Below are 25,126 nucleotides of genomic sequence, written 5' to 3'. Positions count from 1 at the left end.
ATAGTAAGCATTTTAGTCTCCCAATATTTGAGCACTCAAAGCACTCCAATGGTCACATGTGGAGAATTAATTGAAAAGCATGGCATGAAGGAGAGATTGGAAACTCTGGTGGAGAATGAGGAATGCCACTTTGTGTTAGAACAATTGGAGGAGCCTATGATCATTGAAGAAGAGGAAGAAGTGGTTGAAGACTTAGGAGATGCGGAACCTCCTTGGGAGCCTAGAGTTGAAGAAAACCTCTCCAAGAAGATTGAATTTGATGTTGAGGAAGAAAGTGCACAACCTCCAAAACAATTATTGAATGAAGACTTGGAAGGAATGGAGCAAGAATTGAGTTCCCTTGGTGATGAAGATTATGCATCCAATCCTCTTGGTGGTGAATCCTTTGAATTTGAAGAACCTTCTCCCAATAAGATAGAAAGCAATGTGGAGGTAGATTTCTCTCTTCCTCCCATTTATGATTTGAGTGATGGAGAAGAGTTAGAAGAAATTGATGAACAAAGGATTGAAGTTGAAGAAATTTGTGAAGAGGTGGAGGTAACCAAGGAAGAACATAAGGGAGTAGAGCTTGCAAGGACATTAGAGATACCTCTCCCCAAGCCACCACCATCTATTCTTCCATTCAAGTGGGTAAATTCCTTATACTTGAGCCTTATTATTCCCCTTGAATATAGTTTACTTGAAACGGATGGTCAACTTAGATATATTTGTGGCTTTAAGAGAAAAAGGGAGATGGTTAGTGGTTGGCAATGTAAATCAAAGTTCATGATGGTTCCATGCCCAAAGCTTAATAGCAAGGGTTGGTGTAGAACTAGATTGCTTGGGTCTAAGATGATGTTTGGTCACTTGAATGAGAATTCCAAAACTATGGCACCCACATGGAATAATGATAATCAACTTGAAGATAGGTGTGGAAACAAGATATGGGATCCGGGAATATATGAGGATCAACTTTGGGAGCCCATGGCTTATGAAGAACTCCATCAAGGCTTGGAGGCATTACCTTTGAAGAATAGAGCTTATTGGAGAACCAAGTATTGGTGAGAGTTCCAAGAAGAGTTTCAGCACAAGCCACCTTGAGAGGAGCTCCCCATAAGTCCAACTTAAGGATAATAAACAAAAGTGCTAGGTGGGAGACACCCCACCATGGTAACTTCTTTTCATTTTCTCTTTTTGTACATCTTGGTAATTAGTTTAAATTCATGTTTTTGGTTGATTTGTTAAGTATAATTGGTAGCTTAGTATGTTAAATAAGGTTTTATGGTGTTTTGGTAGCTGTTTGGAGGCATGGAATGCTTGGATTAGTGCAAAAATATAAAAAAAAAATTAAAAAAAAGCACCATCCGCGCGTACGCGCACTGCGCGCGTACGCGTACATCAAGCATTTTCGCCTATCCGCGCGGATGCACCAAGTACGCGTACGCGTGGATTGAGAAATTCCACCCCAAGCCAAAAACCCGAGAGTTGTGCGAACGTTGCGCGTGCATTGTGCCTTTCGCACAAACCAACTCGCGCGGACTGGAACTTGTGAATAGAAACAACTTTCCAACTTGCTTGACTTTCCCTTACCTAGTAAGGGATAACTAAACAGAACAACCCTCAATTATCAATTAATCTTGAGAGTACTTCAACAAGAATAAGGCTTCCAACTAATTTACTCCTAGTCAAGGTTTTTATTTAAAATTACACAAATTCTCCAATTTAATTTCCTGTTATTCAACTCAAACCATTTTTGAAAACATCTGATTAATAAAATAGCACATCTCTCTGCAACTCGTTGGGAGACGACCTGGGACTCATACTCCCAGTATTTTAATTTAAATTTTGTGACAACCCTTCTAAATTGATTAGCGGATTTCTGGTTGGTTAAGAACTGTACTTGCAACGTATCTCTTCTAATAATTTCTTAACTCACCAATTTTCGCCATGTCAGGTGACTTAGTGGGGTTGATCCTTTCCAATTCTCATGTTGTGGTTAGTAATTAGGATAGAGATCCTTGACCACCAAACCTTGCCAAGGCCTTTTTGTTATTTGAATTTCATTTCCATTTATCTTTCATGTTTCTCATCCAAAAACCCCAAAACATACCTCATAACCAATAACAAGACACTTTATTTCAATTCCTAGGGAGAACGACCCGAGGTTCAATACTTTGGTTTATAAATTTAGGGGTTTGTTACTTGTGACAACCAAATTTTTGTATGAAAGGACTATTGTTGGTTTAGAAACTATACTTGCAACGAGATTTTATTTGTGAATTCTAGACCACACAAAAATCCTTCTCATCAAAGATTCAACCATGTCTGTAGCATTTTGAGTAGCATCACTAAGGAGAATGAACTTCAAGAGCTTCACCCTCAATCAGACTGGATCCTCACTAACCCTGGGGTTCAGATCTGGAGGAGCATTGGCGATCTCTTAAGAAAGGCGTTGATCATATACAGCCTGCCATAGAAGAAATCATTCACAGTTGGAGTAGATAGTAAGATCGAAGTAATACAGAAGAACAAAGCATCTCCAAGCCTTAACCATCTTCATATCACTGCATTCACCATCAACGGAGTAACGTTTTATTTAGTTTCTTTTTATGCGTTTAAATAAACAAACAACTTTTCTATCTGCCTGACTAAGATCTACAAGATAACCATAGCTTGCTTCAAATCACAATCCTCGTGGGATTGACCCTGACTCACTTAGGTATTACTTTCACGACCCAGTGCACTTGCTGATTCAGTTGTGCGAAGTTTAATTCCACGCACCAAGTTTGTGGCGCCGTTGCCGGGGATTGTTCGAGTTTGGAGAACTAACAGATTATCTTGTTGCTTAGATTGGGTAATTTCCTTTTCTTTATAGGTTTAGTTTTGTTTTATCGGAGTCTTTTATTTTCTTTTTTTCAAAAAAAATAAAAAAATTTTCAAAAATCTTTGTTTTCTTTATTAATCTTTATGTTTTGTTTGAGTCTTTGTTCTTGTTCCTGGTAAAAGTTTCGAACTTCTTGGTGTTTTTTTCCAAAAATTTTCAAAAATAGTGTCTTTTGTTTGAGTCTTGTGTCAGTCCTTAAGTTTGGTATCTCTTTTTATCTTTAGTCCCTTTGGTACTTTAGGTCTGTCTTTTCTTGAGTTTTTAGAAAATTGTTCTTGTTTTTCTTCTTGGTATTTGAACTGTTCTTGTTACTTTCTTTTATTTGATTTCAATTTCTTTAAATTTGATGTCTTTTGGTGTTTTTCTTGCAAATTTCGAAAAATTAGTGTCTTGGCTTTTAAAATTTTAAGTTTGGTGTTCTTGGTATGTTCTTTGTTTCCTTTGAATTTTTCGAATTGCTCTTTTTGTTCTTTCTTGGTATTCAAGTTGTTCTTGTTTCTTTTCTTATTTTGATCTTAAAATTTTTAAGTTTGGTGTCTTTTGGTGTTTGTTTGCCTAATTTTCAAAAATTATTACTCTTAGATCTAAAAATTTTAAGTTTGGTGTCTTTTGGTTGTTTTTTTCTTTCTTCATTAATTCAAAAAATTAAAAATATATATATTTTCTATCTTTATTTTAAAATTATTTTCAAAAATTCCAAAATAATTTTCAAATTTTAATTTCAAACCATTATCTTATCTTATCTTAATTTCAAAAATCAAATTTCAAATCTTATCTTTTCATATCTTATCATATCTTTCTTTTAATTTGATTCTTTCTTATCTTATCTTTGTTTTAAATTTTAAATTCAAAGCTTTTTCAAAATCTTTATCTTAACTTGTTTCAAATTCAAAATTCAAAATTTAAAATTCAAATTTTCAAAATTCAAATTTTAATAAATCAAAATTCAAAATTCAATTTTCAAATTTTTATCTTATCTTTTTCGAATTTTCTTTTTAATTTTTTCATTTTTATTTATTATTTTTGAAAATAAAAAAATTAAATTTTAAATTTTTAAATTCCTTTTCCCTCTTTAATTTTTGAATTATTTACCCCTTTTCATTCGAATTCTTCTTCTCCTTTCTCTATCTTCATTCTTCTTTCTTCTTTTGAATATCTCACCGGAAGCTCCCTATACTGTGACATAGAGACTCCCATTCTTCTTTGTCTCCTATTTATGTAGGCAGAGACATCGGGGTCACTATGGATCCAAAGAGGAGTGCACGAATTAGGAGACCTTTGGGCTCCTATACATTTGACACTCCTATTGACTCAGATGACTTTATGGTCAACCTAGACCAGGTCTTGTAATTACGGCAAAAATGCTAGTTTCTAAGACACCCATAGGAAGACCCCCATTAAGTTCATCTCCGACTTCCTGCAGTTCTGTGATACTGTAGAGGTCAATGGAGTGGATCCTGAAGTCCTCAGATTAAAACTCCTTCCATTTGCTCTGAGTGCTCAAGCAAATGAATGGTGGCATATGGAACTCAAAGGAAGTGTGAACACCTGGGATAAGATTGTTAACAATTTTCTGAACAGGTTCTCTCCCTCACAAAGATTAACTAAGCTAATGACCAACGTTCAGACCTTCAGGCAGAAGGAGAGTGAGTCTCTCCATGATGCTTGGGAGAGGTACAAGTTGATATTCAGGAATTGCCCTCCCCATATATTCTCAAGATGGGGCAAGATCCCATCTTCTATGAAGCCATCTCTGAGATAGCTAGGAAGGTAGTAGATCACTTTGCAGGTGGTTCTCTGTACTTTGTAAAGACACATGAAGAGGCAGATAAGCTCATTGAGATAGATACCAATAACCAGCACTTATACTCCTATGAAGAGACCCCCAGCTAGGACAGAAGTTCTAGACATGGAGGCTGTAGCTGCACCCCCTGTTGAGATTTATAATGCTCCTACTACCCTCAAGGAGACACTCTCACCCTTGACCGGTGGACACTTGAGCAGGTTAATATTCCTCTTACTGAGTTGTTTGAGGAGGTGCATCCCTATAGGGCCCTCACAGAAAGCCTGATGCTCTCTGGGAAGGAGAGCTTAAAAGAAGGTGGGACAGTAGTCTTCACCAAGGAGGCCAAACCTCAGGAGCATGCTATTGAGAGACTTAAGGCAATCAAGGACCAAGAAGATCTTGAGAATGCCAGTGAGCACGCCCCTACAGAGGAGAAGGAACCTCAAGTTGATTCTTCTCTAGGCGTGCAAGGGGAGCCTGTAACTCCTACAGAGAACGCCCTTGCAGAGGTGAAAGAACCTCAATAGCTACCTTTCCTAGGCATGCAGAAAGAACTGGAAAATGAGCAGTTGGCTTATTTTCCAATATCCCTTAAGGAGCTACAAGTCAATATCTCTATTGCAAAGCCTATACGGCCTGTCCAAAAGAAATTCTTTTTGAAAAGAAGGACCTAAGGGGAGATGAAATTGAAGTACTTACTGAGAAGTACAGTATCCTAATTCAGAATGAGCTGCCAAGGAAGATGCCAGATCCAGGGAGCTTTCAGATCCTATGGAATGCTGGAAAGATCACTTTTGACAAAACCCTATATGATCTTGGCTTAAGTTTAAATATGATACCTTCATCTGTGATGAAAAAATTGGGAATCCAAGAGGCACAAAAAACAAGGATTACCTTGCATGAGGACTAGATGGTGTTCAAGGTTCTTGACCCTCCATTACCCCTTGACAAGGGAGGCACTTGCATAAAGGATTCAACATTCAAGCCTCCTCCCTTGGATAGAACCAATTCAATCCCTCCTAAGACCAAACGTAAGTTTGGTGTTGGATGTACACTAACCCCCAAGGAGGAAGGCCCTAAAATGAAGATACCTAGGGGCTAGAAAAATATAAATATCCCTACTGAAGGCTTTTCACCATGAAAAATGGTAATATTCACTTATCTCATCATGGTATTCATCATGGAAGAGGGATGTGGCAAAAAGGGACACCAGCATATTGCTGCAAGCTCAACCATGCCTCATGCAATGAATAAGATCCTATCTCTTGTGCGTCTTACACTAGTCCATGAGTGCACAAGAAGGACGCTCCCTGTAAGAGTAAGGATTTATTCCTCTATGACTATCTTCCCCCTTGAAAGGAGCTGTCCATCAAGCTAATGACATTAAAGAAGTGCTTGTTGGGAGGCAACCCAACCATGAATAGAGCTGGAAACAGAAACAATCAGAGCTGGAAATAGAACACCCTGGAGCAGTAACCTTGCTGGCGTTGAACGCAAGACAAGGAGCCAGAGTGGGCGTTCAACGCCTTCCAGGGAGCAACAAGCTGGCGTTGAAAGCCAGGGAGCTAGCTTGGGCATTCAAAAAGGCAGAAGACCTGGAATTCAGCGCCAGGAAGGAGGTTCCTCCTGGGCATTCAACGCCATAAATGGGAGGCAAGCTGGCATTGAATGCCAGCTCTGGTGCACAAGCTGGGCGTTCAACGCCCATACATAGGGCAGGAAATTTGAATTCCCTAGCCTCTCAAGACCAGTAGGTCCCACAAAATCTCCACCTACCCCAACTTCTTCTAACCTATTCTTCCCGATTCTTCTAACCAGTAGCTTTGCTTTTTGACTTCTACCACTCCTAAGTATGGCACCAAAGACTGGTGAAACCTCAAGAAAGAAGAAGGGAAAGGCACTTTCCCCCACATCCCTCACCTAATTTGTCACCTATGCAATTCAGCTGGAATTGTCATAGAAGAGGACAAGCCCATCACTAAAAGAAGGATGGAGCATGTTAGAGAGCCAGCACATGGACCACAGCAAGAGCATGTGGAGCTGCCTCAATAGAAATCCCTGAGAGGCCTCAAGAGATGTATTTTACTCCCCAAAAATTTTTTTGGGATCAACTGAATACCTCTCTAGGAGAGTAGAACTCAAACGTGGAGCAAATGAGGTTGGAACATCAAGAGCACTCCACCATCCTCCATGAAATAGAGAAGATTAAAAGGCTATAAGGGAAGAACAACAAAGACAAGGGCATGACATTGAAGAGATCAAGCACTACATTGGATCCTCAAGGAGGAGTAGTGATAAACCCCATTTTTAGGGTTTATCTTGTGCTTAATTTAGTGGATTTTATCTACTAAACTCACACTTATTCATAAAATTCGCATGTTTTACATTTCCCTTCCTAATTTTGTGCTATGATTGAAAACATGCTTCTTTAGCCTTAAATTTGCAAATTTTAATCCTCTCTTATTACCATTCGATGCCGTGATATGTTTGTTAAGTGCTTTCAGTGTTTATAGGGTAGGAATGACTTAAAGGATGGAAAGGAAGCATCCAAAATTGGAGGGAATACAAGAAATTGAAGGAATTTCTAAGCTGTCAAGCCTGACCTCTTCGTACTAAATCGATCATAACTTGAGCTACAGAGGTCCAAATGAGGCGGTTCTAGTCACGTTGTAAAGTTAACATCCGAGGCTTCAAAATGATATAAAATTTGAGATAGTTTCTTTGCTGTTAGGTGACACGTACGCATGGATAGTGCGGCAGACAAGTGACGCATACACGTGGGCGACGCGTACACGTGGGCGACGCGTACGTGTGACCGAACCACGTGCTATTCGTATCAGAAATCACTGGGGGTAATTTTTGTGCTGTTTTTAGCCCAATTCCAAGCCCGAAAACATAGATTAAAGGCTGCAGAGTGGAGAAATCATACATTGAACAATTCATTATTCACACAACAATTCATTCACATAATTTTAGGTTTAGATGTAGCTTCTAGAGAGAGAGGCTCTCTCCTCTCTCCAGGTTTTAGGATTCTTAGGTTTAGCTATTTTCAATTTTATATTTCTACTCTATTTCAATTTAGTTTCTCTTCTACTCTTATTTGCTCTAGCATTCTACTTTATTTATTTCTCTTGTTGATTTGTTTATTTCCCCAATTTGGTTTATCAACTCCATGTTAGATTTGATTTTCTATTTAATGCAGTTTGAGGTATTTTATATTTATGATTTCTTTCTTCAATTTATGTTATTGATGCTTGTAAATGGTTGTTTTGTATTTTATCATATTTTATTAATTTCTATGTTTTTATGTTATGCCTCCCAAGTGTTTGATAAAATGCTTGGTTGGATTTTAGTGTAGATTTCTCTCCTTTTGGCTTTGGTTGAGTAATTGGAGACTCTTGAGTTATCAAACTCCTTTGTTGATTGATAATTGAAAGTTGCTAGTTGATTTGGATTCCTCTAAAGCTAGTCTTTCCTTAGGAGTTGACGAGGACTTGAGGAATCAAATTAATTTATCCACTTGACTTTCCTTCATAGTTAGAGGTTAACTAAGTGGGAGTAATAGACAATTCTCATCACAATTGATAAGGATAGCTAGGATAGGACTTCTAGTTCTCATACCTTAGAGCTTTCTTAGCTATTAGTTTTATTCTTGCAATTTACTTTTCTTGTTCCTTATTTCAAAAACCCAAAAAAATACAATCTCATAACCAATTATAAGTAACATACCTCCCTGCAATTCTTTAAGAGACGACCCGAGGTTTAAATACTTCAGTTTAATTTTATTGGGTTTGCTTTAGTGACAAACAAATTTTTGTATGAAAGGATTCTTTGTTGGTTTAGAAACTATACTAGCAACGAGAATTTATTGTGAATTCTTTACCATCAAAAATCCGTTCATCAAGTAGTAGCCGCCATCACTAAGGTGGATTCGTTTTCTTAATTCCCTTTTCTTATGTTATTTTTCTATTTTCTGTTATGTTTTATTGTCTGTTCTTGTGTTCTTATTGCATGATCATTTCTATCTTTGTCTTAAGGCTATAAAATGTTCCATATATCTCTCACCTTACTTAAAAGAAAATTTTATTTGAAAAGAATTAAGAGATACATGAATTTTGAGTTTTATAATAAGAAAAGTCAATTATTTTGATGTGGTGGCATTGCTTTTGTTTTCTGAATGTATCAATAAACAGTGCATAGTTGAAGTTGGAATTAAGAATGTTGGCTCTTGAAAGAATGATGAAAACGGAAAAGTATTATTGGTAACCTGAAAAATCTAAATAAATTGATTCTTGAAGCAAAAAAAAAAAAAGCAGCAAAAAGAAAAAGAAAAAGCATGATGCAAAAGAAAAAAAAGAGAATATATATATATGCGAAAAAACCAAAAGAAGTAAAAAGCAGATACAGCCAATAGCTTTAAACCAAAAGGCAAGAGCAAAAAGCCAATAACCCTTTAAACCAAAAGGCAAGGGTAAAAGGATCCAAGGCTTTGAGCATCAATGGTTAGGAGGGCCTACAAGAAACAAAATCTTGGCCTAAGCACTTCAATTAAAAAGTGTCCCTAACTATATGCTTGTGGTGTGAAGGTGTCAAGTAAAAAACTTGAGACTGAGCAGTTAAAGTCGTGATCCAAAGCAAAAAGAATGTGCTTCAGAACTCTGGACACCTCTATCTGGGGATTCTAGAAAAGCTGAATCCTAATCCGAAAGGGTTCACCTAGTTAAGTGTCTGTGGCATTTATGTATCCGGTGGTAATACTGGAAAACAAAGTGCTTAGGGTCACGGCCAAGACTCTAAAAAGCTGTGTTCAAGAATAAAAAAGAACTAAACTAGGAGAGTCAATAATATTATCTGGATTCTATGTTCTTAAAGATGCCAACACTTCTAAGTTTCAATGGATAGTGAGATGCCAAAACTATTCAAAAGCAAAAAGCTACTAAGTCCTGCTTATCTAATTGAAACTGAGTTTCATTGAAAACTCAGAGATTTATTGTATCTTACTCTTCTTTCTATCCTACTTTGTTTTTGGTTTCTTGGGGACAAGCAACAGTTTAAGTTTGGTCTTCTGATGAGCGGATATTTTTATACGCTTTTTGCCATCATTTTCATATAGTTTTTAGTATATTTTTGTTTAAGTTTTATTAAGTTTTCATAGGTTTTAGTGAAAAATTAAAATTTTTGGATTCTACTTTGAGTTTATGTATTTTTATGGAATTTAAGGTGTTTTCTGGCTGAAATTAAGGAGTTGGAGCAAAAGTCTGATTCAGAGACAGCGAAAGCACTGCAGATGCTGTCCAAATCTGACCTCCTTGCACTCGAAAGAGCTTTTCTGGAGCTCCAAAAGTCCAAATGGAGCATTCTTAATGGCTATGGAAAGCTAACATCCTGCGCTTTCCAGCAATATATAATAGTCTATAATTTTCTTCAGAATTGAAGGCCCAAAACTTGCGTTCAACGCTAGCCTCCTGCCCTATTCTGGCGTCCAACGCCCAAAGGAGAAGAGACCAGCGTCCAATGCCCAAGAAGGACCCTCTAACCAGCGTTCAACACCCTAGAAGCACCCTAGCACGTGGATCTTAATCAAGCTCAGTCCAAACACTCACCAAGTTGGGCCCCAAAAGTGGATTTTCGCACTAAAAGACTTTTTTACCCTTCTTATGTAATCCTTAGTCATTAGTCTAGTATTTATTTGAGAACTTTTATAATCTAGAGGGGACCTTTTACCACTTTACACATTTTATCATTGTATTTTCTATCAGTATGAGTCTCTGAACCTCCTAGGTTAAGGGGAGGAGCTCTGCTGAGTTTTATGGATTAATAAAAGTATTACTGTTCTATCTCAATTCGTGTTTGATTCTTTATTCTAAGATGTATCTTCGTTCTTCAACCTTATGAATGAGTTGAATCGGCACAAGGTTATCTCTATTCTACATGGGTTCAGCGAGCGTCTTTCATCGGATATCAATGAACCACTAGCTTGATTATACATCTCTTAGATGGCTAATCCACGACTTCGTTAGGGACTTCTCGAGACACCAGTTCAGCCGAGGTATGGGAAGATTAGGGTCTTTGTGGTAAAGGCTAGAACCAAAGGTGCAGCATTCTCTAATTCGGAAGATTCGACCTTATCTGTGGCTTTTTGAGTAGGATCATCAAGGGGAATGGACTGCAGGAGCTTCACCCTCAATCAGACTAAATGCGCACTAACCTTGGTGTTCAGCTTAGAGCAAGATCGGCGACCTCTCAAGAAAGGCGTTGATCACATACAGCCTGCCATAGAAAAAATTACTTACAGTTGGCATAGACAGTGAGACCGAATTAATCCAGAAGAATAAAGAATCTCTGAAGCCATAACCGTCTTCTTATCATTTCATTCACCTTCAATTGAGTAACGTCATCCTTATTTTGCTTTTATGCGCTTTAAACAATAAAGAACTTTTCTATCCACCTGACTAAGATCTACACGATAACCACAGCTTGATTCGAGTCAACAATTCTCGTGGGATCGACCTTGACTCACTCAGGTATTACTTGGACGACCCAGTACACTTGCTGGTTCAGTTGTGCGAAGTATATTTCCGCAAATCACTAACCCAAATATCGTCTCTCTGACATGCCTCCATACTCTTGGGATATAGCGCCTGCCATGCTCTCGAGATATAGTGCCCGCCACACTCATGGGATATAGTGCCCAACACACTTCCCAGGGTAAAGTGCTCCCACACTCTTGGGATATAGTGCCTGACACACTCATACTCATGGGATATAGTGCCCGACACACTTTTCAGGGTAAAGTGCTCTCACACTCTTGGGATATAGTGCCCGACATGCTCTTGGGATATAGTGCCCGACACACTCATGGGATATAGTGCCTGACACACTTTACAATAGAGAGAAAACTTAAACATACTCATCACCAACATTCTCAATCAGACCTCATTTATAATAATCATTCAACTTCATAATCAAACTAAATTCTTGTCATTCTTCTTTCTCGTCTCTTTCTCGGAGCAAGTGGACAATGCCACTGCCTCTTACTCGAGGTCACATATTTCTCATCCATTTACAATCATTCATTACTTTCATCATCCTCATCAATCTCCTCTCATTCACCGTTACCCACACCTTATTAATTCAGTTAAAACTTTGCAAAACCCTTCCATCTATCTCTTCAATTTATCTAACAGACTGATGCTCATTCTATGGTTTAAAGACTCACTAACAAACCTTAAACAAGTGTAAGTGAGGTTTGAAAAGATAGAGGATTGACTTAACACTCAAAAATCTCATTTTTAGCTAAAACAGGGGGCTTGCGTATGTGAGACTATGTCCGCATACGCGAGATTGTAAAATAGGGGGAAGTGCTCGCGGAACCACCATTGTCTGCATACAAACCCCATGGACTAAATTCAACTATATGCTCAATAAGGATATGCACACTTCTCTGTTTCATATCATTCTCTCTTATGTTTGATGCTTGCTTGGAGACAAGCAAGATTTAAGTTTGGTGTTGTGATGCCAAGGCATCTTAGCCTAGTTTTACTAGTCTTTTTCCTTTGTTTTTAATAGGTTTTATGCACTTTCTTGGGTTACAAGTAAGCCATTTGGGTAGAAATTTGTATGTATTTGGATTCAATCAAACATGAGTAAATTGATGCATTTTCATGAGGTTTTATGATTAATTGCTTATAGATCAAAGATGAGAAGAAGTCTCATGATTTTAGCATAGCTTTGATGCATTTGTTGGTTGATGATAGGTGACCAAAAGGCTTGGAGGAAGGTTGAAGAAAGGGGATGGCAGCAATGGAAATGAAGGCAGCAAAACCACCCTGGGAATAGCTCAAGTTTGTGCCAACGTTTGCCTCAAACTTGAGGTCAAATGTTGGTTCAACAACAAGCCCTGGAGAAGCCAAAGTTTGCATCAACGTTTGCCTCAAACTTGAAGTCAAACGTTGGCTCAAAAACTAACCCTGGAGGAAGCAATGTTTGCGCCAACATTTGCCTCAAACTTGAGGTCAAACGTTGGCTCACAAATACACCAGGGGGGCTGGTGCGCAGAAATCGTAACGGTTACATTCCTTGGCAACAGCACTAAAAACTTAATACGCATGTTCATAATCTTAGTTCTTTGTCACAACTTCGCACAACTAACCAGCAAGTGCACTGGGTCATCCAAGTAATAAACCTTACGTGAGTAAGGGTCGATCCCACGGAGATTGTCAGCTTGAAGCAAGTTATGGTCACCTTGTAAATCTCAGTCAGGCGGATTCAATTGATTATAGAGATTTAATAATTAAAATATAAATAAAATATAAAATAAAGATAGTGATACTTATGTAATTCATTGGTGAGAATTTCAGATTAGCGTAAAGAGATGCGTTTGTTCCTCCTGAACCTCTGCTTTTCTATTGTCTTCATCCAATCATTCATACTCCTTTCTATGGCAAGCTGTATGTTAGGCGTCACCGTTGTCAATGGCTACATCCTGTCCTCTCAGTGAAAATGGTCCAATCCGCTGTCACTGCATGGCTAATCATCTGTCGGTTCTCGATCATACTGGAATAGGATCCATTGATCCTTTTGCGTCTGTCACTACGCCCAGCACTCGCGAGTTTGAAGCTCGTTGCAGCCATCCTTTCCCAGATCCTACTCGGAATACCACAGACAAGGTTTAGACTTTCCGGATCTCAAGAATGGCCGTCCATGGATTCTAACTTATACCACGAAGACTCTGATTAAGGAATCCCAGAGATATTCATTCAATCTAAGGTAGAACGGAAGTGGTTGTCAAACACGTGTTCATAGTTGAAAATGATGATGACTGTCACGATGATCACATTCATATTGAGGTACGAACGAATATCTTAGAATCGGAATAAGCTTGAATTGAATAGAAAAATAATAGTACTTTGTATTAATTCGTGAGGAACAGCAGAGCTCCACACCTTAATCTATGGTGTATAAAAACTCTACCGTTGAATATACATAAGTGATAATGGAGTTCATTGGTCTCGGCCCCAGAGGGGAACCAGAGTAACCAAGACTCGAATACAATGATAAAAAGTTCTATTTATACTAAACTAGTTACTAGGGTTACAGAAATGAGTAAATGATGCAGAAATCCACTTCCGGGACCCACTTGGTGTGTGGTTGGGCTGAGCATTGAGCTTTACACGTGTAGAGGCTTCTCTTGGAGTTGAACGCCAGTTTGTAACCTGTTTCTGGCGCTTAACTCCACTTTGCAACCTGTTTCTGGCGTTTAACTCCAGAATGCAACATGGAACTGGCGTTGAACGCTAGTTTGCGTCCTCTAAACTCGGGAAAAGTATGGACTATTATATATTTCTGGAAAGCCCTTGATGTCTACTTTCCAACTCAATTGAGAGCGCACAATTTGGAGTTCTGTAGCTCCAGAAAATCCACTTTGAGTGCAGGGAGGTCAGAATCCATCAGCATCTGCAGTCCTTCTTCAACCTCTGAATCTGATTTTTGCTCAAGTCCCTCAATTTCAGCCAGAAAATACCTGAAATCACAGAAAAACACACAAACTCATAGTAAAGTCCAGAAATGTGATTTTTATTTAAAAACTAATAAAAAATATACTAAAAACTAACTAAATTATACTGAAAACTATGTAAAAACAATGCCAAAAGCGTATAAATTATCCCCTCATCACAACACCAAACTTAAATTGTTGCTTGTCCCCAAGCAACTGAAAATCAAATAGGATAAAAATAAGAGAATATACTATAAATTCTAAAATATCAATGAAACTTAGCTCCAATCAGATGAGCGGGACTTGTAGCTTTTTGCCTCTTGAATAGTTTTGGCATCTCACTTTATCCATTGAAGTTCAGAATGATTGGAATCTATAGGAACTCAGAGTTCAGATAGTGTTATTGATTCTCATAGTTCAGTATGTTGATTCTTGAACACAGCTACTTTATGAGTCTTGGCCGTGGCCCTAAGCACTTTGTTTTCCAGTATTACCACCGGATACATAAATGCCACAGACACATAATTGGGTGAACCTTTTCAGATTGTGACTCAGCTTTGCTAAAGTCCCCAATTAGAGGTGTCCAAAGTTCTTAAGCACACTCTTTTTTTTTTGCTTTGGACCTTGACTTTAACCACTCAGTCTCATGTTTTCACTTGACACCTTCACGCCACAAGCACATGGTTAGGGACAGCTTGGTTTAGCCACTTAGGCTAGGATTTTATTCCTTTAGGCCTCCTATCCACTGATGCTCAAAGCCTTGGATCCCTTTTATTTACCCTTGCCTTTTGGTTTTAAGGGCTATTGGCTTTTTGCTCTTGCCTTTTGGTTTAAAGAGCTTTTGGCTTTTTTTGCTTGCTTTTTCTTTCTCTTTCTCTTTCTCTTTTTTTTTTTTCGCTATTTTTTTTTTCTCTGCAAGCTTTTGTATTCACTGCTTTTTCTTGCTTCAAGAATCATTTTTATGATTTTTCAGATTATCAAATAACATTTCTCCTTTTTCCTTATTCTTCAAGAGCCAACATATTTAACATTCATTAACATCAAATTCGAAAGACATATGCACTGTTCAAGCATTCATTCAGAAAACAAAAAGTATTGTCACCACATCAAAATAATTAAACTAGTTTCAAGGATGAATTCGAAACCCTATACTTCTTGTTCTTTTGTTTTAAAAACAGTTTTCATTTAAGAGAGGTGATGGACTCATAGGACATTCATAGCTTTAAGACATAGACACTTAGACACTAGTGATCATATAGTAAAGACACAAACATAAATAAAACATAAAGTTCAAAAATCAAAAACAGTAAAATAAATAGTCAATGAGATTAAGGAATAAGTCCACCTTAGTGAGGGTGGCATCTTCCTCTTCTTAAAGAACCAATGGTGCTTTTGAGCTCCTCTATGTCTCTTCCTTGTCTTTGTTGCTCCTCTCTCATAGCTCTTTGATCTTCTCTAATTTCATGGAGGATGATGGAATGCTCTTGGTGCTCCATCCTTAGTTGTCCCATATTGGAACTTAATTCTCCTAGGGAGGTGTTGATTTGCTCCCAATAGTTTTGTGGAGGAAAGTGCATCCCCTGAGGCATCTCAGGGATTTCATGGTGAGGAATTTCCTCATGCTCATGTTGAGGTCCATGATCTCTTATTTGCTCCATCCTTTTCTTAGTGATGGGCTTGTCCTCTTCAATGAGGATGTCTCCCTCTATGTCAACTCCAGCCGAATTGTAGAGGTGGCATATGAGGTGAAAAAAGGCTAACCTTGCCCAAGTGGAGGACTTGTCAGCCACCTTGTAAAGTTCTTGAGGTATAATCTCATGAACTTCCACCTCCTCTCTAATCATGATACTATGGATCATGATGGCTCGGTCTATAGTAACTTCAGACCGGTTACTAGTAGGAATGATTGAGCGTTGAATAAACTCTAACCATCCCCTAGCCACTGGTTTGAGGTCATGCCTTCTTAGTTGAACCGGCTTGCCTCTTGAGTCAATTTTCCATTGAGCTCCTTCCTCACATATGTCTATGAGGACTTGGTCCAACCTTTGATCAAAGTTGACCTTTCTTGTGTAGGGGCGTGCATTTTCTTCCATCATTGGCAAGTTGAATGCTAGCCTTATATTTTCCGAACTGAAATCTAAGTATTTCCCCTGAACCATGGTGAGCCAATGCTTTGGATTCGGGTTCACACTTTGATCATGGATCCTAGTGATCCATGCGTTTGCATAGAATTCTTGAACCATTAGGATCCCGACTTTGTTGAATGGGGTTGGTGAGAGCTTCCCAACCTCTTCTTTGGATCTCAAGTCGGATCTCCGGATACTCATTCTTTTTGAGCTTGAAAGGAACCTCAGGGGTCACTTTCTTCTTGGCCACAACTTCATAGAAGTGGTCTTGATGGACCTTTGAGATGAATCTCTCCATCTCCCATGACTCAGAGGTGGAAGCAATTGCCTTCTCTTTCCTCTTTCTAGAGGTTTCTCTGGCCTTAGGTGCCATAAATAGTTATGGAAAAACAAAAAGCTATGCTTTTACCACACCAAACTTAAAATGTTTGCTCGTCCCCGAGCAAAAGAAGAAAGAAAGTAGTAGAAGAAGAAGAAAATGGAGGAGATGGGGGAAGAAGATGTATTCGGCCAAGGAGAAGAAGAGAGGGTTGTGTTGTGTGAAAATTAAGAAGGAGTGAGGGGTTTATATAGGAGTGAGGGGGTGTAGGGTTCGGCCATTAGGTTTGGGTTTGTGAGGGAAATTAGTTTGAATTTTGAAGGTAGGTGGGGTTTATAGGGAAGAGATGATGGATGTGAGTGGTGAAGAGGTGATGGGAAAGAGTGATTGAGGTGATTGGTGAAGGGTATTTGGGGAAGAGAGTTATGAAAAGGTGTGAAGAGGAGAGAAGAAAAAGTTGGGATCCTGTGGGGTCCACAGATCAAGTGGGGTCAAGGACTTAACATCCCTGCTCCAATTAGGCGTGTAAAACGCCCTTGCTGTGCAATCATGGCGTTTCACGCCAGACTGCTGCCTATTTTTGGTGTTAAACGCTCAAATGTAGCATGTTTCTGGCATTTAACGCCAGGCAGATGCTTGTTTCTGGCGTTAAACGCCAGCTTGGTGCCTATTTCTGGCGTTAAACGCCAGACAGATGCTTGTTTCTGGCGTTTAAACGCCAGACTGCTCTCCTCCAGGGTGTGCTATTTTTAATGCTATTTTTGATTCTGTTTTTGATTTTTCAGTAGTTTTTGTGACTTCACATGATCATCAACCTAATAAAACACGAAATAACAAAAAGAAAATAAAATAGATATGATTAAATAACATTGGGTTGCCTCCCAACAAGTGCTTCTTTAGTGTCAATAGCTTGATAGTGAGCTCTCATGGAGCCTCACAGATAATCAGAGCAAGGTTGGAACCTCCCAACACTAAACTTAGAGTTTGAATGTGAGGGTTCAACACCAAACTTAGAGTTTGGTTGTGGCCTCCCAACACGAAACTTAGAGTTTGACTGTGGGGGCTTTGGTTGACTCTGCAGTGAGAGAAGCTTTTCATGCTTCCTCTCTATGGTTACAGAAGGAGATCCTTGAGTCTTAAACATAAAGTTCTCCTCATTCAGTTGGAGGACCAATTCTCCTCTGTCCACATCAATCACAGCTCTTGCTGTGGCTAGAAAGGGTCTTCCAAGGATGATGGATTCATTCTCATCCTTCCCAGTGTCTAGGATTATGAAATCAGCAGGGATGTAAAGGCCTTCAACCTTTACTAACACGTCCTCTACTTGTCCAAAAGCATATTTTCTTGAGTTGTCTGCCATCTTTAATGAGATTCTGGCAGCTTGCACCTCAAAGATCCCAAGTTTTTCCATTACAGAGAGTGGCATTAAGTTTATTCCTGACCCTAGGTCACACAGAGCCTTCTCAAAGGTCATGGTGCCTATGGTACAGGGTATTAAGAATTTGCCAGGATTCTGTTTCTTTTGAGGTAATTTCTGCCTATCCAATGCATTTAGTTCATTGGTGAGCAAGGGAGGTTCATCTTTCCAAGTCTCATTACCAAATAATTTGGCATTCAACCTCATGATTGCACCAAGGTACTTAGCAACTTGCTCTTCAGTAATGTCTTCATCCTCTTCAGAGGAAGAATACTCATCAGAGCTCATGAAGGGCAGAAGGGGGTTCAATAGAATCTCTATGGTCTCTAATTGAGCCTCAGATTCTTTTGGTTTCTCAAAGGGGAACTCCTTATTGGTCACTGGACGTCCCAGGAGGTCTTCCTCACTAGGATTCACGTCCTCCTCTTCCCTTGTAGGTTCGGCCATGATGGTCAAATCAATGGCCTTGCACTCTCTCTTTGGATTCTCTTCTGTATTGCTTGGGAGAGTACTAAGAGGAGTTTCAGTGACTCTTTTACTCAGTTGGCCCACTTGTGCCTCCAAATTTCTAATGGATGACCTTGTTTCATTCATGAAACTCACAGTGACCTTAGATAGATCAGAGACTATATTTGCTCAGCTAGATAGATTCTGCTCAGAATTCTCTGTCAGTTGCTGAGTGGATGATGGAAAAGGCTTGCTATTGCTAAACCTGTTTCTTCCACCATTATTAAAGCCTTGTTGAGGCTTTTGTTGATCCTTCCATGAGAAATTTCGATGATTTCTCCATGAGAGATTATAGGTGTTTCCATAGGGTTCACCCATGTAATTCACCTCTGCTATTGCAGGGTTCTCAAGATCAAAAGCTTCTTCTTCAGAAGATGCCTCTTTAGTACTGTTGGATGATTCCTTCAATCATTCAGACTCTGAGAGATCATATTGACTTGATAAGTCAATATTTTATTCTGAGCCAATATGGCATTCAGAGTATCAATTTCAAGAACTCCCTTCCTCTGAGGCGTCCCATTACTCACAGGATTCCTTTCAGAAGTGTACATGAACTGGTTATTTGCAACCATGTCAATGAGTTCTTGAGCTTCTGCAGGCGTTTTCTTTAGGTGAATGGATCCACCTACAGAATAGTCCAATGACATTTTTGATAACTCAGACAGACCATCATAGACTATATCCAGGATGGTCCATTCTGAAAGCATGTCAGAAGGACACTTTTTGGTCAGTTCCTTGTATTTCTCCCAAGCTTCATAGAGGGATTCACCTTCCTTTTGTTTGAAGGTTTGAACATCCACTCTAAGCTTGCTAAGCTTTTGAGGAGGAAAGAACTTGGCTAAGAAAGCCGTGACCAGCTTATCCCAAGAGTTTAGGCTATCTTTAGGTTGAAAGTCCAACCATATTCTAGCTCTGTCTCTTACAGCAAACGGGAAAAGCATGAACCTGTAGACCTCGGGATCAACCCCATTCGTCTTAACAATATCACAGATCTGCAAGAATTCAATTAAGAACTGAAAGGGATATTCAGATGGAAGTCCATAAAACTTGCAATTCTGTTGCATCAGAGAAACTAGTTGAGGTTTCAGCTCAAAATTGTTTGCTCCAATGGCAGGGATTGAGATGCTTCTTCCATGTAAATTGGAATTAGGTGCAGTAAAGTCACCAAGCATCTTCCTTGCATTGTTATTATTTTCGGCCATGTCTCCTTCTTTTTCGAAAATTTCTGTCAGATTTTCTCTAGAGAGTTGTGCTTTAGCTTCCCTTAGCTTCCTCTTCAGAGTTCTTTCAGGTTCGGGATCAGCTTCAACAAGAATGTCCTTGGTGCACGAATTGTGAATCACACTTTTCACAACGCGTACCACTAACCAGCAAGTGCACTGGGTCGTCCAAGTAATACCTTACGTGAGTAAGGGTCGAATCCCACGGAGATTGTTGGTTTGAAGCAATCTATGGTTATCTTGTAAATCTTAGTCAGGAAGTCAATTATGTTTATCAGTTGAATTGTGAATAACCAAGAGAGCATAAATTAAAGGTTACTTGTTGTGCAGTAATGGAGAATATGTTGGAGTTTTGGAGATGCTTTGTCTTCTGAATCTCTGCTTTCCTCTGTCTTCTGATTCACGCACGCACGTCCTCCTATGGCAAGCTGTGTGTTGGTGGATCACCGTTGTCAATGGCTACCTTCCATCCTTCCAGTGAAAACTACGCTCACGCGCTCTGTCACAGCACGGCTAATCACCGGTTGGTTCTCGATCCGGTTGGAATAGGATTTACTATCCTTTTGCATCTGTCACTAACGCCCAGCCTTCAGGAGTTTGAAGCTCGTCACAGTCATTCAATCCTTGAATCCTACTCGGAATACCACAGACAAGGTTTAGACTTTCCGAATTCTCATGAATGCCGCCATCAGTTCTAGCTTATACCACGGAGATTCTGATTAAGGAATCTAAGAGATAGTCATTCAATCGGATATAGAATGGAGGTGGTTGTCAGGCACACGTTCGTGGTTTGAGGAAGGTGATGAATGTCACAGATCATCACCTCCATCACAGTTAAGCGCGAATGAACATCTTAGATAGGAACAAGCGTGTTTGAATGGAAAACAGAAATACTTGCATTAATTCATTGAGACACAGCAGAGCTCCTCACCCCCAACAATGGGGTTTAGAGACTCATGCCGTCAGAGAATACAAAGTTTAGATCTGAAATGTCATGAGATCCAAGATAAGTCTCTAAAAGTTGTTTAAATACTAAACCAGTAGCCTAGGTTTACAAAAATTGGATAAACTATGATGGATGATGCAGAGATCCACTTCTGGGGCCCACTTGGTGTGTGCTGGGGCTGAGACTTAAGCAATTCACGTGCAGAGGCCATTTGTGGAGTTGAACGCTAGTTTTTATGCCAGTTTGGGCGTTCAACTCCAGCTTTTGATCCTTTTCTGGCGCTGGACGCCAGAATTGGGCAGAGGACTGGCGTTGAACGCCAGTTTACGTCGTCTATCCTTGTGCAAAGTATGGACTATTATATATTGCTGGAAATCCCTGGATGTCTACTTTCCAACGCAATTGGAAGCACGCCATTTCGAGTTCTGTAGCTTCAAAATATCCACTTTGAGTGCAGGGAGGTCAGAATCTAACAGCATCAGCAGTCCTTATTCAGCCTGAATCAGATTTTTGCTCAGCTCCTTCAATTTCAGCCAGAAAAATACCTGAAATTACAGAAAAACACACAACTCATAGTAAAGTCCAGAAATATGAATTTTTCCTAAAAACTAATGGAAATAAACTAAAAACTAACTAAAACATACTCTAAACTATATGAAATTATCCCCAAAAAGCGTATAAAATATCCGCTCATCACAACACCAAACTTAAACTGTTGCTTGTCCTCAAGCAACTTAGACAAATAAAATAGAAGACTAATAAGTTGAGAAGCAATAATATCTCAGAGTTTTTGAGTGAAGCTCAGATTCTAATTAGATGAGCGGGACTAGTAGCTTTTTGCTTCTGAACAGTTTTGGCATCTCACTTTATCCATTGAAGCTCAGAGTGATTGGCATCTATAGGAACTCAGAATTCAGATAGTGTTATTGATTCTCTTAGTTCAGTGTGATGATTCTTGAACACAACTTCTTTATGAGTCTTGGCCGTGGCCCTAAGCACTTTGTTTTCCAGTATCACTACCGGATACATAGATGCCACAGACACATAACTGGGTGAACCTTTTCAGATTGTAACTCAGCTTTGCTAAAGTCCCCAATTAGAGGTGTCCAGAGTTCTTAAGCACACTCTTTTTTGCTCTGGACCTTGACTTTAACCGCTCAGTCTCAAGTTTTCACTTGACACCTGCACGCCACAAGCACATGGTTAGGGACAGCTTGGTTTAGCCGCTTAGACCAGGATTTTAGTCCTTTAGGCCCTCCTATCCACTGATGCTCAAAGCCTTGGGATCCTTTTTATTTGCCCTTGCCTTTTGGTTTTAAGAGCTTTTGGCTTTTTCTGCTTGCTCTTTTTTTTTTTTTGAATGCTTTGTTCTTTGCTGCTTTTTCTTGCTTCAAGAATCACTTTTATGATTTTCAGATCATCAATAACATGTCTCATGTTCATCATTCTTTCAAGAGCCAACATATTTAACAGTCTTAAACAACAAATTCAAAAGACATATACACTGTTTAAGCATTCATTCAGAAGACAGAAAGCATTGCCACCACATTTAACCAATTAGAATTTCTTTTATTAAACTCGAAATTTTATTGCTTCTTATTCAAAAGATCTACTATTTTATTCATGTTTAATGATGAAGAGAGAAATAAATTATAGCTTAATTGGAGATAAAATCAAATAGATACTAATTACTATTATATGACTTCTAAGGTAAACTTTTTATAAGGACACTGTCACAGAAGTAAGGCAGAAATTGGAAATTAACAACCTTTATTCTGGGGGTATGGGGGTTCCTCTGATCCTTGGGAGGCTTGGTATTACAGAAGACTTTTGGCGCTTCAGTTCCCTTAAGTCACGTCCCTGCTCCTCTTGTTCTTTAAACATATGGGTCAGCATTTGACTGTGTTCCTTCTGTTGTTTTATTATCTGCTCCATAGCTTCCTGTATCTTGGTGACAGACGTCTCAAGATATTCCCAATATTCCGCTTGAGGAATCTCTGGGAGGAATTCCTGTGCTCTCTTCTTGATAAGATCCTCCTGTGCTTGTTGTCTCTCCATTGATGCTTTGGTGATTGACTTTTCAATTAGGATATATTCAGTTATTCCCATCTTGACTCCAGCGTCCTTGCAGAGCAGAGAAATCACGCTTGGATAAGCCAACCTGGCCTCTTTTGAATTTTTGTTAGCAATCTTATAGAGTTCAGTGGAAATCATCTGATGAACCTCCACTTCCTTCCCCGTCATGATGCAATGAATCATCACTATTCTTTTAACTGTGACTTCAGAACGGTTGCTAGTGGGCAACAAAGAACGTCCAATGAAGTCCAGCCATCCTCTGGCGACTGGTTTGAGATCCTCTCTCTTGAGTTGATTTGGGACGCCCTTTGTGTTGGTGGTCCGCCTGGCTCCAGGGATACATATGTCCTCTAGAATCTTATCCAGGCCAATGTCTGCTCTCATCATCCTCCTGTTGAAGGAGTCTGGATCATCCTTTAGATGAGGTAGCTTTAATATCTCTCTGATCTTGTCAGGGGTGGTATGAACAATCTTTCCCCTGACCATGGTCCGAAATTCGTAGCAGGCAGTTCCAGATATTCTTTGCTTGTCAGTCTGCCACATATTAGCATAGAACTCCTGGACCATGTTCCTTCCTACTTTCGTTTCAGGATTAGCTAGGACTTCCCAGTTCCTGATTCGAATTTGCTCCTGGATCTCCGGATATTCATCTTCTTTCAGATCGAATCTAACTTCCGGGATCACTGATCTCAGACCCATTACTTTAAGATAATGGTCTGAATGTTCTTTAGATAAGAACTTCCCTTGATTCCAAAGTGGTTTTGGAACGCTCTCTTTCTTGCCTCTTGGAGTGGATTGTTTTCCTTTGGGAGCCATGATCTTAGTGATACCGGATAAACACACCAAACTTAGAGGTTTGCTTGTCCTCAAGCAAAAGAAAAGAAAGGAGAGGGATAGAAGGAGATCGAGGTGCACTTGGTGATGGAGGAGGGGGGAGGCCGAACCCAATTTTAAAGGGGTGGGGGGGTGGTTTTTCGAAAGATTGGAAAAGATAAGATAAAAAGATTGAGTTGAAAAAGATAAGATAGAAGATATAGTGTAATTTTGAAAAGATAGGATAGATTTTTGAAAAAGATAAATTTGGATTTTGAAAAAGATAATATGAAGATTAAAAAAAAGATATGGATTAGTTGAAAAGATTTTTGAATGAAAAAGATAGATCTGTTTTCAGAAAAGATTTTGAAAAGAGTTGGATTGAATTTGGAAAGATGGATTTTTAGAAATTAAGGTTTTTTTTGAAATCAGGGTTCTTGACATGTTCATGTAAAAATCATGCCTTGAAGCATAAAATTTGAAATTAAAATGGAAATACGTGTGGGATAAATGGATTTGGCTCCTCCCTGTCTTCCTGGCGTTTGAATGCCCAAACACTGCTTGTTTTGGGCGTTCAGCGCCCAAATGCTGATCTCCTGGGCGTTCAGTGCCCATTTGCTGCCATTCCTGGCGTTCAACGCCCAGTGGGTGGCCATTTCTGGCGTTGAACGCCCAAATTGCTGCCATTACTGGCGTTCAGCGCCCAGTGGATGCCCCTTTATTGGCGTTTTCTTGCCATTGAGCTCCCTATCTCTGTTTTGTGTGCAAATTCCTTCTGTAACCCTGTAAACTTATGCAATTGATCCTTTACCTTAGTGTCAGTAAACTTTATATAAAAAAATAAAAAAGAAAAATAGGGCAAAATGCTTAGAGGATTAATGCCCCATGGCTGGGTTGCCTCCCAGAAAGCGCTTCTTTATTGTCTTTAGCTGGACCTTGCTGAGCTTTTAATCTAGCTTCAGCCTTGAGCATTCTTGGTCAATGTTGCCTTCAAGATAATGCTTGATTCTTTGTCCATTGACAATGAACTTCTTATCAGAATCAATATCTTGAAGCTCCACGTAACCATATGGTGATACACTTGTAATCACGTATGGTCCCCTCCACCGGGATTTCAGTTTCCCGGGGAATAGCCTGAGTCTAGAGTTAAACAACAGGACTTTCTGTCCTGGTTCAAAGATTCTAGATGACAGCTTTCTGTCATGCCATTTTTTTTATTTTTCTTTATAAAGCTTGGCATTTTTGAAAGCTGTGAATCTGAATTCTTCTAGCTCATTTAGCTGGAGCAATCGTTTTTCTCCTGCTAATTTGGCATCTAAGTTTAGGAATCTGGTTGCCCAGTAGGCCTTATGTTCCAGTTCCACGGGCAAGTGGCATGCCTTACCATACACGAGTTGGTATGGAGAGGTCCCTATAGGGGTCTTGAATGCTGTTCTGTAAGCCCACAGAGCATCATCCAAGCTCCTTGCCCAATCCTTTCTACGGGTATTTACTGTCCGTTCCAGGATTCTCTTTAATTCTCTGTTAGAGACTTCAGCTTACCCATTGGTTTGTGGA

At 39.3% G+C, this 25,126-nt stretch overlaps 1 non-coding gene across 1 annotated transcript; it reads left to right on the top strand.

Moving 5' to 3' along the window:
- The first annotated feature begins 19,215 nt into the window (after nt 1-19,215).
- LOC148568096 (small nucleolar RNA R71) lies at nt 19,216-19,323 on the top strand. The gene has a single exon (XR_015883078.1). It is a non-coding gene; the product is annotated as a small nucleolar RNA R71 (small nucleolar RNA).
- Nucleotides 19,324-25,126: the final 5,803 nt, after the last annotated feature.

Source organism: Arachis ipaensis, chromosome B4 (genome assembly GCF_059453495.1).
Source record: "Arachis ipaensis isolate K30076 ecotype BB chromosome B4, ASM5945349v1, whole genome shotgun sequence".
Lineage (NCBI taxonomy): Eukaryota > Viridiplantae > Streptophyta > Magnoliopsida > Fabales > Fabaceae > Arachis > Arachis ipaensis.
Note: the sequence above shows the minus strand (reverse complement) of the source record. Positions and strands in the feature narration are given on the sequence as shown.